Genomic DNA, 13,165 nt, shown 5'->3' on the forward strand with positions numbered 1-13,165 from the left:
CTGTACATTTGAAGAGCCCTGGTTTTCGTAGGTGGCTCATTCAGGGGTTCAGAGATGGCCTGGAACTGTTTTGGAGTGTGTGTGTGTGTGTATGAAACATATAACAAATCAATGCCGTACTAGCATAAGAAGGTGACCACTGAATATCCCTGCAAAGAAATATGTACCGGGACACCTTTACGTCCCTGAACTAGCCACTTAAATCCCTAGTTAAGGGAAGAAATTAACCCAAGAATGACAAAATTCTGACACACGTACACTCACTGCTGAATCAAACAGCAGTATTTATCTTGATGTATTCTTTGAATAATTATGGTTTGATTTTTGTTTTTCATTTGGGTTTACTATTTATTTCTTGTCTTTCAGATTATATTATATAGTACCAAACTTAAATTGACTACTTGAAGTTTAATAAATCTTTATTTCTGACACGTCCTATATATTCGTATGTACTGTATAATAATATTAACCACTACTAATACTACTACAACAACTTTTACTACTATTGCTGCTACTACTACTACTACTAAAAATAATAATAATTAATAATAATAATAATAATAATAATAATAATAACGGTGAGGGGAGACTGAAAATTAATGTATGACAAAATATTACGCATATTCTAAATTACGGTACTGTAAATTGAAATGGCGTTATTTCTAGATTTGATAGGTTAGGTTACGTTTGGATAGGTTAAGTTAGGCTAGGATAGGTTGGTTAAACATTAGCTGGGTGGCCTAATCTTCAGGCGATCAAAATTTTTGTTTAGAACGCAAGTCTAATTTTAAAAACTCACCCACCAATTCATATACACGAAGCCTTCCTTTGTTGTTTCATCCCATTTGAACGATTCCCACTTCCTGAGACGATCATCGTTTTATGGGATTCTTACCATCTTAGTTTAATGATAGGTTAGGTGAGGTTAGGTTGATCGCATAAAACAGACGATCGTCGGAGTGGGATGTAATCTTCCTTTATACCTTAACCTGAATACCAAAACATCAACATTTCTTTGGTAGGGGGTAAGTGGGGGTTGAAGAACTGGAAGGGGAAGAATTCTCCCCATCTCAGGCCTCCACTTTAAATGTTTCTAAAAATCTAGTAACTCTATGACCATGGTGAATATATATGCCAAGTATAATGCTTGTAGCTATTATGCCTTCGCAAGTTTTGCTGCCGATATACATTGCAGTATACATTATATCAAGAATACAGTAAACTAAAGATCAACACCGAACCAAACGATACTCATTTGACCTCGTTGGCGTGTTAATAATAATAATAATAACGTAGTTTTTGTAAGCATTAGTATAAATATTGAAAAACACACCTTTTCGAAGTTCATACACCTGCTGATTCGCTTAGATTCGCAAACTTTTGGTTAAATCCTGTTGAAACCAAGTATATTACGAGGCAACCATTAACGCGTCTTATACTGATAGGCAAGGCTGCTCTATGATGTAGCTGGTACTTGTCCTTGTGTTCCAAGTATTGAGGGCAGACGTGGGCGGACTTGTTGGTTGTGAGGTGCAGCTGTGGACCGTGGTCGCCACCTCCATACTTCCGCTAACCCGCTGCAGGAAGTGAGTGATGCCAGCTCTCAGGAGAAGGTAAACTTTTTGATAATTAAATTAATACTTACCATGTATTTGATGTCTACTATTATAATAATGAATAAAAATTTATGCTTTTGTAATTCTCTTTTCCGTGAGAAATCTTATGAGGCCTTTTCCAATAATTTAACTTCGTCAACCAAGGAGCCCCTGCCTAGACAATGAACGTGAAAAGCAGGTATGTTTGTTGCATATCTGCATCCAAATATATTGAAGATTAAAAGACTATTAAAAATTATTGATATTTACGACATTAATGATGTGATGTATAGTTACAATTGGAAAGGAAAAAAATGCTGACTTTACTGTTAGATCCACTTATTGCAGTCATATTGTAACAAAAAAAGGAGTTAATTTTTGGAAGTAAGTATGTTTATAATAGTTAACGGATCGCTTGAAGCTTTCATGAGGCGGTTTTCCTATGTTTACTCATCGATTTATTTCTCAGAGCTACGAACGGTTGCCGAGAAGCGGCCATGACAGCAGACTGAGCATGACGTCACCCTTCAGGAAGTGTTCCAATAATAATTGTGACAATAGTTATTTGTATAAACCAAGCCATAATACAAAAATTATTACATTTTTGGTGCATAACTAATTTATTAGTTATTTGTTTTATATTAATTTCAAATGTATAAATGCCAGAATTCATATGAATACAGAATGTACCTGATTTAGAAGAAGCTTTTCTTGTGTCCGACACAGGCAGAGAGAGTTCCAGATTGCGAAAGCCCACGATCCCTACCCTCCATTCGGTGAGTTACGTGCAGCTCGCCCTAATTTTGGAATTTGTGAGCGTATTTAGTGTTCTATTGGTACAGTATCGGAAGAGGTAAGTGTTCTATACACATGTGTTAGGACCCAGTCACTTCTTTTTGGAATAGATTGGTCAATTAGTCCCTATATTGATCGGTAAAGAAGTTGCGTCGTTCCCATTTTGAGATGGCATGCCTTATTAAGGAACTTTTGTTTCTGTGGGGTGTTTTGCAACTTCTTACTCTTTTCTGTTCTATATATTCCCAGTAATATTAGCGCCATGATATTGTAAGTAAAGTATAAGCCTAGATCGACTGTGAAGGCTGCAGTCTTTGTTGTAACGCAGAAGTGGAATGAGGAGGCTGCCAGTGTTTGTGTTAAGTTGGCTGTAGTCCACGGGCTGGCCTCCACCGGGCGTCACTCACCCTGACACTCCACCACCATATTCATATCCCCGCTTTTCACATTTGCTCCGTGTGTGAGTATTCCAGACAGGAAATTTGGGTTATTTCGAATGCCCTCCGGTACTTAGTTTAAGGTTTTAAGGAACAGGTGCATAGGAAGAAGGAAGCCATATTTATTTTTTCTCCAAAAAATTAAGTTGGACCATATTTATTTTTCTTATAATTGATGATCAGTCAATTTGACGGACAGCCGACAAAGCCATAAGAGGCTTATTTCCAGTAGATTCCTAATGCCAGTATAAGTTGACTTTTTTGGAATTACATCTGCAATGTTGAAAGCATTGTGAACTGTTAAATGTGGGAGGTATCAATAGTTACACAGTTTTAGTAATATGAGGGATAAAACCTTGGATTGTAAATGAAGTTAGTAAAAAGATCAGGTAAAGGGAAATGCTGAAGCTATAAATACAGGTATTCTTGCACACGCTGGCCCCTTACATCAGGGATGTGAAGCTGCTGAGTGTGCTGTGGCACTTCCTTGATAAAGATCTAGAATGACATCATAGAAATGGTTTTCAGGATTTTCATTAAAAGTTTTTCTTTTAATGCAGGGAAAGGAATAAAACTTGGAATTTTTATAGCCAATGGCTATAAGGATGTGGTCTTTGTACCCTCTCTGCTTCATGAAACTACAAACAATGTTTTGATATTAGTGTGGACAAACCACTGAGTGATTTATATTGAAATTTGTCTATTGTGATACTTTTATAAAATAATAAAATTTCAGAATGGTTTTTGTTAATTTGATTTGCTTAAGATGGATGTAAAATCATGGGTGCCTTTGTTTACATATGGTGAGTGAGAACTCGGAACTTCCCAATGCACAAGGTGCTGCTACATATGTGGTAGTATAGAGTTTCCAAATTTGCCAAAGGTAAACAATTTCAAAGGCACTTGTGATTTTTGGCTTGTCCTGTTAAATGCAAAATTACCTTTTTTTCGTTTTTTATTCCTCGCTAACTAAGAAGACTTGTGCTCTTGTAATACCAACTGCTGGACGTTTCAGCATAGAAGGTTAAAGTTTTCTTAACCCATGCAAATGACAAAAAAGTGCCTAAGGAAAGTGGTTTTTTTCATGTCTTGTTGCCACTTTTTTTTTTATAAAAAAAATTTAACCATCCTAACCATGCAGCGCCCGGGGAGTAACTGAAACTTCCTACTGAATGGCAACTAGGGTTGGGGTCAATTCTATTTTGTTAATTCAAATCAAATTAAAAAAAATATATATAATTCAAATTCAGTCCAAATCATTATGAAAAGAAATAAATTGAAATTCAAATTGTGTGCTTTTCAATTCCAATTCAATTCAGTTATTTAATTTTCATGTCGTATTTGTATGATAATTATCACACGTCTGGCAAGACTGCCACGCAGTGCGCAAACTGCCTGCTACCCTTTTCATTTAAGGGACATTCAAGTTTCATCTGTACTGACAATTGCTGACCACATTGCAACTTGTATTTTTATAGCAAGTTCTTTTCTAATATTTTTCATGTTTGGCAAGTAGACCGATAATAACCTATTTTACTGCATATAAGATGCACCTTTTGTCTGAAAAATGGCAAAAAAATCAGCCTGCATCCTATAAGTGAAGTTAAGGTCTCCCAAAGCTAATGAGCCCTCCTTGCTGTCTCCAGTAGGCTAAGTTCTACCGAACCCAACTCCAAAATTAAAAATATCTTATTGCTTACTTAAACATTATTATTTTAAATTAATTAAAAATCATGATTGTATATATAAAAGGTCGATCTCTAACTACTCTACTGATGATGATAACTCGAGACGATTAACGTCCGTATGGCAGACACCCAACTCTTCAGGTAGCGAAGAAGTATTTAAGTGGGTGAAAGGAATCAATAAAGGAGATATACAGTTTTTACAATATCTGAGCAGGATAGGACTCGTAGCAATGGATTTAAGTGGGATAAGTTATGGTTTAGGAGGGAGATAGGAAGGAACTGGTTCACAAATAGGGTGGTGCAAGAGTGGAACAAGCTTAGCAACTTTGTAGTAAGTGCTGGAAAGTTTTAAAAGGACGCTAGATAGATTCATGGATGATAGAGAGTGGTAGTAACTCTCGACGATCTGCCATGCACAGGCCAACTGGCCTATTGCAGACTTCCTATGTTCTTATTTCTGAACTCTTACAAGCATTACAATCTATTAATGCCATACCTGCAACATGTATTTTTCAATCTACAAATACTTAATACAAATGAAGATTTACAGGTAACTTTTTTCACATTTACATCTGTTAACATCGCTGGCGACATTTTCGGGTAGATATAGGTAACTTTTTTCATTTATTTTTACTGATAAACATGCGCACACCATCCTACATACATATTGTGAAAAAGTAAAAGAAATAATTGTTCTTAGGGCAAACACATAAAAGGAATATACATTTGTTTGCACGAGTTAACCAGCTCAGTGGGGGAGCGGGAGATTGGCTGGGCGGTTGTTGGGGGGGGGGGGCGTTGCAAGGGAATCGGCGGAGGTAGCGTCACCATTGCTATGGTGAACAGGGAGTACAGATGTATGCAAATGGAGACTTAAACTTTCATTTGGCATTTATATACTTGTTTGGCAATACAGTGTTTTTTTTTTGGGTTACTTATTTATTGGTATTTTTATTTATTCCTAACATTTATTGGTACTGTGCTGTATATATTGTTTTAGAAAACTGTTGCTACAAGAGGAAAATACACACAATTTTTTCCTAAATACTCCTTGCTAAAATGGGGGGTGTCATATGCCGTAAAATACGGTAGTATGAATTTAGTCAGCTAGATATTAAATGTCTCCGACTGGATTCCCACATTAACAATGGGTAAAATTATAGTTATGGTCATCCCTGTACAGTATTTGGATATCTAACAAACCTAACGGGCAGTCCCCCCCCCCATATATATATATATATATATATATATATATATATATATATATATATATATATATACACATATACATATACATATACATATATACACACACACCAAACAAGGTACCGGGTACTTTGTTACTTAAAAACATTCCAGTGTGAAACTGGTTTCAGATAGTCATGTTGAACTGAAAAAAAATATCAAAGGTGAAATTATGGATCTTAATATTTTATCATAATTATGTTTATGTAAAATGTAAATATTCGGTATAAGCTCTCTAGTATTTATTTTTTTGTCTTCAGATTTGTAGTCAGATGCATGGTTTGAGAATTCTTTTGTTTTAAGCTTTTGGTATCTCTTCATTTGTCAGCTTCTTTACAAAGTTATAGAAAATGTTTGTAATAAGAATTTGTAGGCCATGTTTTTCTACAGTACCCTCCCTATGGGGGGGGGGGGCAACTGGTTGCAGGCATACCAAGTTTCTCAAGTCCTAGCATGTTATTTTATATTGGCATAGATAGTGTTTATTTTTACTTTCTATGACCACAGATTCTTTTCTTTTCTTTTTTCAGGAGCTACCAATTTTCCTGAAGAGAACCATTTTTTACCAGGGTGGGTTACCAACGATCAACAACGGACGGGCAGAGGAGCCAGGGGGGTGCTTCTCGCTCCGTGGGAGGAAGGTCAGTCAGAATCTTACTAAACACATTTTCACTTCGGTGCTGGACAATTCGTACTTGAGCAAATCGTACCCATCAGAACATGTCAAGTCGTACCCAATTACAAGATAACTCATACCCAGTTTACGAGACAGTTCGTACCCATATACAGTGGTCCCTCGGTTAACGAACACAATTCGTTCCACAGAGTCGTTTGTTAACCTAATCTATTATTTCAATGGGGTATTGGGTAATTGGTTCCAACTCACAGAAAAAGTACATACAAAATACTGTATACCAGTAATAGAATTAACAAAACATTAAATATAAACTAAATACAGTATAATAAAAAAAAAAAAATAGAATACTGTATTTTAACTTACTTTGAGGTGTGTATGTCGTATTACCAGCAGCTTTGATTACATATCAAACAGCTGATTGTAGAGGCATTCGATGATGACATGCCATATTCTTTACAGAGTGCATTGGAAATTGCCAAATCCTCAAACAATCTGTATGGCTTGTGAATATTCACAAATTCCAGTAAAGCTTTTGCTACCATTTGTCGAATATGAGTTGCAATAAATCAAAATCTAATTTTTAATTGACTCGCTCACAGATACTCACAGATGATCTTCTGGAAGAGGCTCACGCCTGTGACTCCAGCTCAATAGCCTCTTCTCTGCTCAGATGGTGGCTGCGTGTGGCGGATATTTGTGCCCTATAATTATATACTTGCGCTTGATTTTTCCAGTATTTATCTAATTTTGCTTCAAACTTTTCCACCGTCTCCACATTCACTACCCACTCAGGTAACCCATTTCAGTTGTTGACAACCCTACTCGGGAACGAATGTCTTCTGAGATTTAGCCTCGCTCTTGTTTTGTAGATCATCTTTGTGTTCCCCCGGGTAGTGTCAGCCTCCCTCATCTGGAACATTCCTGCTGATATATGCCACACACTATCTTGTATGTTTCCACTTGGTCCCCACGAGATCTTCTGTACACCAATGTCGGTAACTAATTTCCTTAGTCTTTCCTCATAAGATAAATCCTTGATCTGTAGTACTAATTTGGTAGCCCTCCTCTGTACATTCTCTACTGCTTCAATATCCTTAATGAGATATGGGCACCAAATTTGATGAGCATAATCAAGGTGTGGCTTAACTAGAGCAGTGTACAGAGCCTTGAATATAGGTGCATCCAGATGAACAAAAGTTCTTCTAATAATGCTCACTATTTTATTAGCCTTGTTGATTTTCTCAGCTAGATGGTCAGAGAACGTCAGCTTATCATCGATGACTACCCCTATATCCTTCTCTACAGTGGTCTTGATCGTGGTGTACATATGATATCCCTGGTCAGCAACTTTAGTTCTTCCTATCCTCATGTATTTACTTTTTTCTGGGTGAAAGTTCAGCATCCACTTCTCAGTCCAATCCCTGATCCCATCCAGGTCCTCCTGCAGCATGTCACAATCCTCGTCTCGTTCTATTTTCCTAAAAATCTTTGTGTCATCCGCATATAGATATACCCCACTGTCGTGTTTAATTGCCTTAGGCTGCCATGCACAGGCCAACCGCCCTATTGCAGACTCCTTATGTTCTTATATACTAATAGGTATGGATTATCACTTGAATTAGGTGCAAGTAATATTGGGTACGAGTTAACTTTTTTTAGTACGATTTATGTTGGGTATGAGTTGTCTTAGGTATGAGATGACCCTTACCCTTTTCATTTTTGTGCTTAAATCGGCTTAATATCTTGTGTTTTGTCTTGTGTTAAAATCTTTCGTGTAGTTTTGAGGTGGGGGGAGGGTACTGCTGCCTTTCACTTAATGTCAATGCTATTACAGGTGCTCCTCTTATTACGAACGAGTTACGTTCCTGAGGCTTGTTTGTAATTCCAACGTTAATCTTGTAGATACCAAACATGTTAAAAAAATGAAAAGATTATGGATACTTAGTACAGCTGTACCCTTTAATGCAGCCTTAAAACCTGGCTCACTCTTCTCTTAGGTAATGTTTGTTCTAAATGTAATTTTATTCAAAATTATCCAGTCTCATCCACATTAAACACCTGTTCTGGCAGGTAACCCCCTCTCAGTGATGATGTTTGTAAGTTGTACGTTCTTAAGTAGAGAAGCACCTGTATTTACCTCTGTACAATAATGTACAGTATGTTATATGGTACACCTGAGTTAGGAATTTGACAATCTTGGTCATTGAGTTTCTGTATCAAGTTTGGGGGGATATTTTCACTTTTTATTCTTTACTTGGTGCTTTGTTCTCTTTTTGCAATACTTAAGTCATCACCATCACTATTGTGTTGAGGCATTTTAAGGGCATTTCACCTGATCGCTTAAATGTACGCCGATTCTTGTCAGATTTTACCGGCTCAAATAACATTCCTCATAGGAATATCCCTTATTGAGAGTGTTTAATGTATATTTAGTGATAGGGTCTTGGCTTTTATTTTACACAGTATATAAAATATAATCTTATGATAGCTTTAGATTATAATCAATGGTACTGTAGTACAGTAGTGCTATGAATGATGTTTGCTTTTTTTTATTTCCGTTTTTTTAAATTTGGCTCCGTTTATTTCCCTGCAGGGACGACGTGCGTTCCCTGTCCAGTAGCAAAAGGCGATGGATCCCTCCTTCTAGCTTGAGACGAGATGCACTTACCCCAGACAACAAATATGACCTTACTTTCCGGAAGGTACAGTTGCTTGGAATTTTGCTTGGTTATAAAATCCTCATTTATCCACTGCAGAAAATCTGTCAATAATTTTTTATTTAGTATACATGAAACCACCTGCTTAAGACTTTCAATTGGCTATTTGCTTTCAGACATTGAAAGCCTTTTGCGCTCTGCAGCCCCTTTATTGTAATACTGTGTGCGAGTGAATGAGAGATTTGCAAAATGTAGTTGGTCGATGAGGGAAAACTGTCAAATGAGGGGAAAGTTGGAGACGTATTTGGTAATTGTTAGGCCAATATTTTTACATAGGTGTAAAGCATGGAGTAAATACAAGAAGATAGCACTTTAGAAGCAATGGAAATGACCTTGAGTGGAAAGTAAGCTAGAGAATACAAAAAGCAGAAATGAATGCATGTGGAAATGAAATTCAGAAGTGAGTGGATGTTGAGGTGCAAGAGCATTAATGATATAGTGGAACAGGGTCTGCTCAGGTGGTATGGTGACTTGTCATTCCTAGTACTGTATTCAGGTTACAGAATTTTGAGTTTGTAAATTGTAATCATTAAATCTGAGATATGGCACAGAATTTCAGTCAAATGGGGGATGAGGTAAATTTTAAAATGAATATTTTTGCCAAAATTGGGAACTCTGTACTTTGCGCGTGATTTGTTTAGAGGCACATTTGATCCTTTGTTTCCCAGCGTGTTTCATACTGTTACTTGGCCTGTCTGGTTGGTGTAAACCTGCAGTTGATCTTTCTTGTTTTTAATACTGTACATGCTCTCAACTTTACACTTAATTGTATGTAAGACTGTAGTGTCACCCATTTTGAAATGGATGGAAAATGGAGCATTTTGTATTATCAATAATGCTAAAATGAGCCCATAAAGCCATTTACCTTGAATGCTAAACTGGAAGTGTTACGGTGGTTTGATGTAGGAGAAGAATTATCAACATCTATTCCACCACATGACTCGCTACTAACTCAGACACCAAATGTATCTGGTAAGTTGGATTCATGGCTGTTGTGTATATAAAAAGTTGTCTTAATATAATAAGTTTTCCAATAAATATGAATAGTAGTTATGTTCATTGCATTCATAAGTGATTTTATTATGATGGGGTGAATTTTTTATTAATTTACTTTTCTTTGAGGGGAAATACATCTCTGAGAAAATGGTGGAAGTAAATAGAAAAACCTGCATGAGCATTATGGAACTAGTGTATGTGAATGAGTGTAGAGCATTTATGAGCAAGTATGGAATACTGTATTTAGTCACTAGAGTGAACTGGATGTGGTAATTTGTTAAGAATGAAGAGCACCTTATCAGAATAATTGTTTACAGCAGTAAGAATGATTGAGTGATAAAATACAGGGGAAATAGGTCATGTCTGCTTTAGGTTCATACCATTCTGAATTAAATGGGAAATGACTTAAAAATTGAGGGGAAAATGCTATCTTTTGGTCATGTGTATTGTGGTTCATTATTTGACTTGAAATTAATTGAGAAAAATATTTTTGTATTGTGATAGGGACCTGATAACATCACATCACTGTAACAAACTGGTAAGAACAGCGTGGCCGCTCATAGGATTATGGATACTTTGGTTGTGGCTACCTATGAATGTTTCAGCCTTGATCACTGCAGCCCGTCTTGATTTTAAATGGATATGGGATTGTATTTTAAATTGTGATTTAAAGTAAATACTGTAAGAATAAAAAATTTTAGTACTGTACATTATTACCAATTTAAATTGTCTGAGTGTAAATGTGTCGTGTAGAGTAAAATAAAATTCGGTTTTTTTTCCCTCCCATATTACTTAAGAATAAAGTTTATATTCTCAATGAAAGTTATTCTTGTTTTTTGCTTTGTTTTTTGGTTCAGTGAATTTAAAGTTTTTCCAAGTATCCTCGTTTATGATGCATGCCATCTGAAATAAAGGTGTTTTATTTTTTATTTGGATTTTAAGCCGTATTTGAAATTGAAAATTATTAAATACGGTCAAATATGTTAATGACCAGAAACAAGCCGCGCGTGTCTGCCGCGAGCCGCAAACGTGTCCAGGACCTGTCCATGGCGGGCCCGGGGAACACGTGATCAGTGACTGGCCTGGGGCAAGATTCTCTAAGGTTCGTACGATGAATATGCACTTAATTGGTTGACTAGAGCAGAATCATGAAAATAACGTCCAAATTTTACTTAAGAATTACACTAAGAATCCACCTTAACTGAAAACGTTGACTTAGCTATAGTTAAGGCACTCAAATTGACGTATACTGTCCAGAATTTTTCAGATATTCTCCTGCATTGTTGGAAAATTAGAGAGGCAATAGTATTACCTCATGGGAGGTGATGGAAGTTGGAATGAGACTGTTTAAGCAGAGCCACTGTGCACTACAGCCCATTTTGACCCCTTTCTCCCCCCATGGTTTTCCTAGTGAGGGTGAAAGCCATGATGAACTGAAGAGACACCTCTAAAATCAGTTTTGATTAATGTTCTGAGGCAAAGTTTTGTCTTCCTTGTGCTACTTTGCCTCATATTTTTTTCTTTGCTTCCTTAAGATCATAACACTACTTTTGCCAGGGTATATCTCCTGCCTTTTCCTACCAGTGCAGTGACTGGTGTTGAGAAATGAGCAGGTGTAACAATATCTGCTTTCATGTTTACAGAAGAATGTGACCATTTGAAGGGATTGAAATGAGAAGACACGGATCCATACCAATATAAAGAAAATGTTTAAAACAAAGCCAAAAGACAGTACAAAAAGAACACAAATAATAAGAAAATGAAAAAAAATGTACGCTCATTAAGGCATAATAGAGACTTTCACACGAATTTGACTCTTAGCTCTCTTAAACACAAAAACAAGCTTTTATCTTATATGGAAAAATTTCCAAGACTAGTGCTAATGTCTCTCTCTCTCTCTAGCTCTCTCTCTAGCTCTCTCTCTCTCTCTCTCTCTCTCTCTCTCTCTCTCTCTCTCTCTAGCTCTAGCTCTCTCTCTCTCTCTCTCTCTATGGAGATTTACAAAAGCACCCAAAGGTGTGTACCATGGTAGTATACTAGTGTTGCTCACCTGGTATGCTATACTATAGAAATGGGTTATTGATGTGCATATGATAAGAATATTTTAAACTTTTTCATAACAAAGCCACACATCCTCGTCTTATCTAATTATTTACCAAATGATTATAACATGCCGTGGTGCCTGACCAAGAAAGATGCTGATGGCATGAAAATAGCAAGACTATTCTTATTGTAAATGTTACACAGTATTTGTGAAAGCTACAGGAGCTGCATTACATTAAAACTGTAATGTTGTCATTGTTGTTTAGTATATTCGTGGAAAGGGTAATAAGAAGTGAAGGAAGAGCAGTGGAATCATCATATCACCACTGTTTTCTTCGATTTTCCAGCTTGCATGCAAATTTGGTAAATAATAAGGAACCCACTTACAGATAGAGAATGAGTTTGTAATGTGGGCAGGGGTAAAGAACGAATGAACCCAAAACAGGAAGGATGTAGTGTTGAGAATGTGATGCTTCCGGGAAAGGTTGCTAGTTAGTATGACCAAGAATAGTGACAGTAGTAGCTGGTTTAATGGTGGTGCTACTGAATGACAGTGGAGGCTGGTAATGATCTTGTTTGTGAGACAATAAAAATAGCGTGATTTTTGTTCTGTCGTAATTCACTGCAATGGCATATATGTACCACTGTGCCATAGTGGTACATAGCATTTATATGAATTTAACAGAATAGCTATGCCAAATAATTGTAAATATCAGATCTCATAGAATTTCAAGGAATTAACAAGTAATGTAACAAATTAATTGCAGGTTCGAGGAGTTCTCAACAAACTCGCCCCTGAGAAGTTCCATAAGCTAAGCAATGACATCCTAAATGTAGGCCTTGATTCAACCACAATTCTCAAAGGGGTCATTTTGTTGGTAAGTATTTGTATTAGTTTTGACTTTGTTCTAAAATGCAAGGAATGTAAGTTTTTGAAATAATTTGCACTTAAAATAATAAAACATGTTAAAAATATATAACTATTGTCATTTGAATTATTCTTTCCAGATCT

At 36.4% G+C, this 13,165-nt stretch overlaps 1 protein-coding gene across 8 annotated transcripts in view; it reads left to right on the forward strand.

Moving 5' to 3' along the window:
- Positions 1 to 2,235: 2,235 nt before the first annotated feature.
- Positions 2,236 to 13,165, forward strand: part of LOC121878318 (eukaryotic translation initiation factor 4 gamma 2-like) — a 37,090-nt gene continuing 26,160 nt past the window's right edge. For 5 of the 8 annotated variants that reach the window (XM_042384433.1, XM_042384436.1, XM_042384437.1 and 2 more), the window contains exons 1-5: positions 2,236 to 2,371; positions 6,291 to 6,401; positions 8,991 to 9,099; positions 12,921 to 13,031; positions 13,162 to 13,165. The exon at positions 13,162 to 13,165 is cut by the window's right edge and continues 137 nt beyond it. The gene's annotated coding sequence lies outside the window, so the exon portion shown is untranslated. Of the gene's footprint in view, positions 2,449 to 2,725; positions 2,851 to 6,290; positions 6,402 to 8,990; positions 9,100 to 11,104; positions 11,213 to 12,920; positions 13,032 to 13,161 lie in introns of those variants that run through there. The other 3 variants (XM_042384434.1, XM_042384435.1, XM_042384439.1) reach the window with 3 other exon arrangements.

This window comes from Homarus americanus, unplaced genomic scaffold (assembly GCF_018991925.1).
Source record: "Homarus americanus isolate GMGI-L3 unplaced genomic scaffold, GMGI_Hamer_2.0 scaffold41027, whole genome shotgun sequence".
Lineage (NCBI taxonomy): Eukaryota > Metazoa > Arthropoda > Malacostraca > Decapoda > Nephropidae > Homarus > Homarus americanus.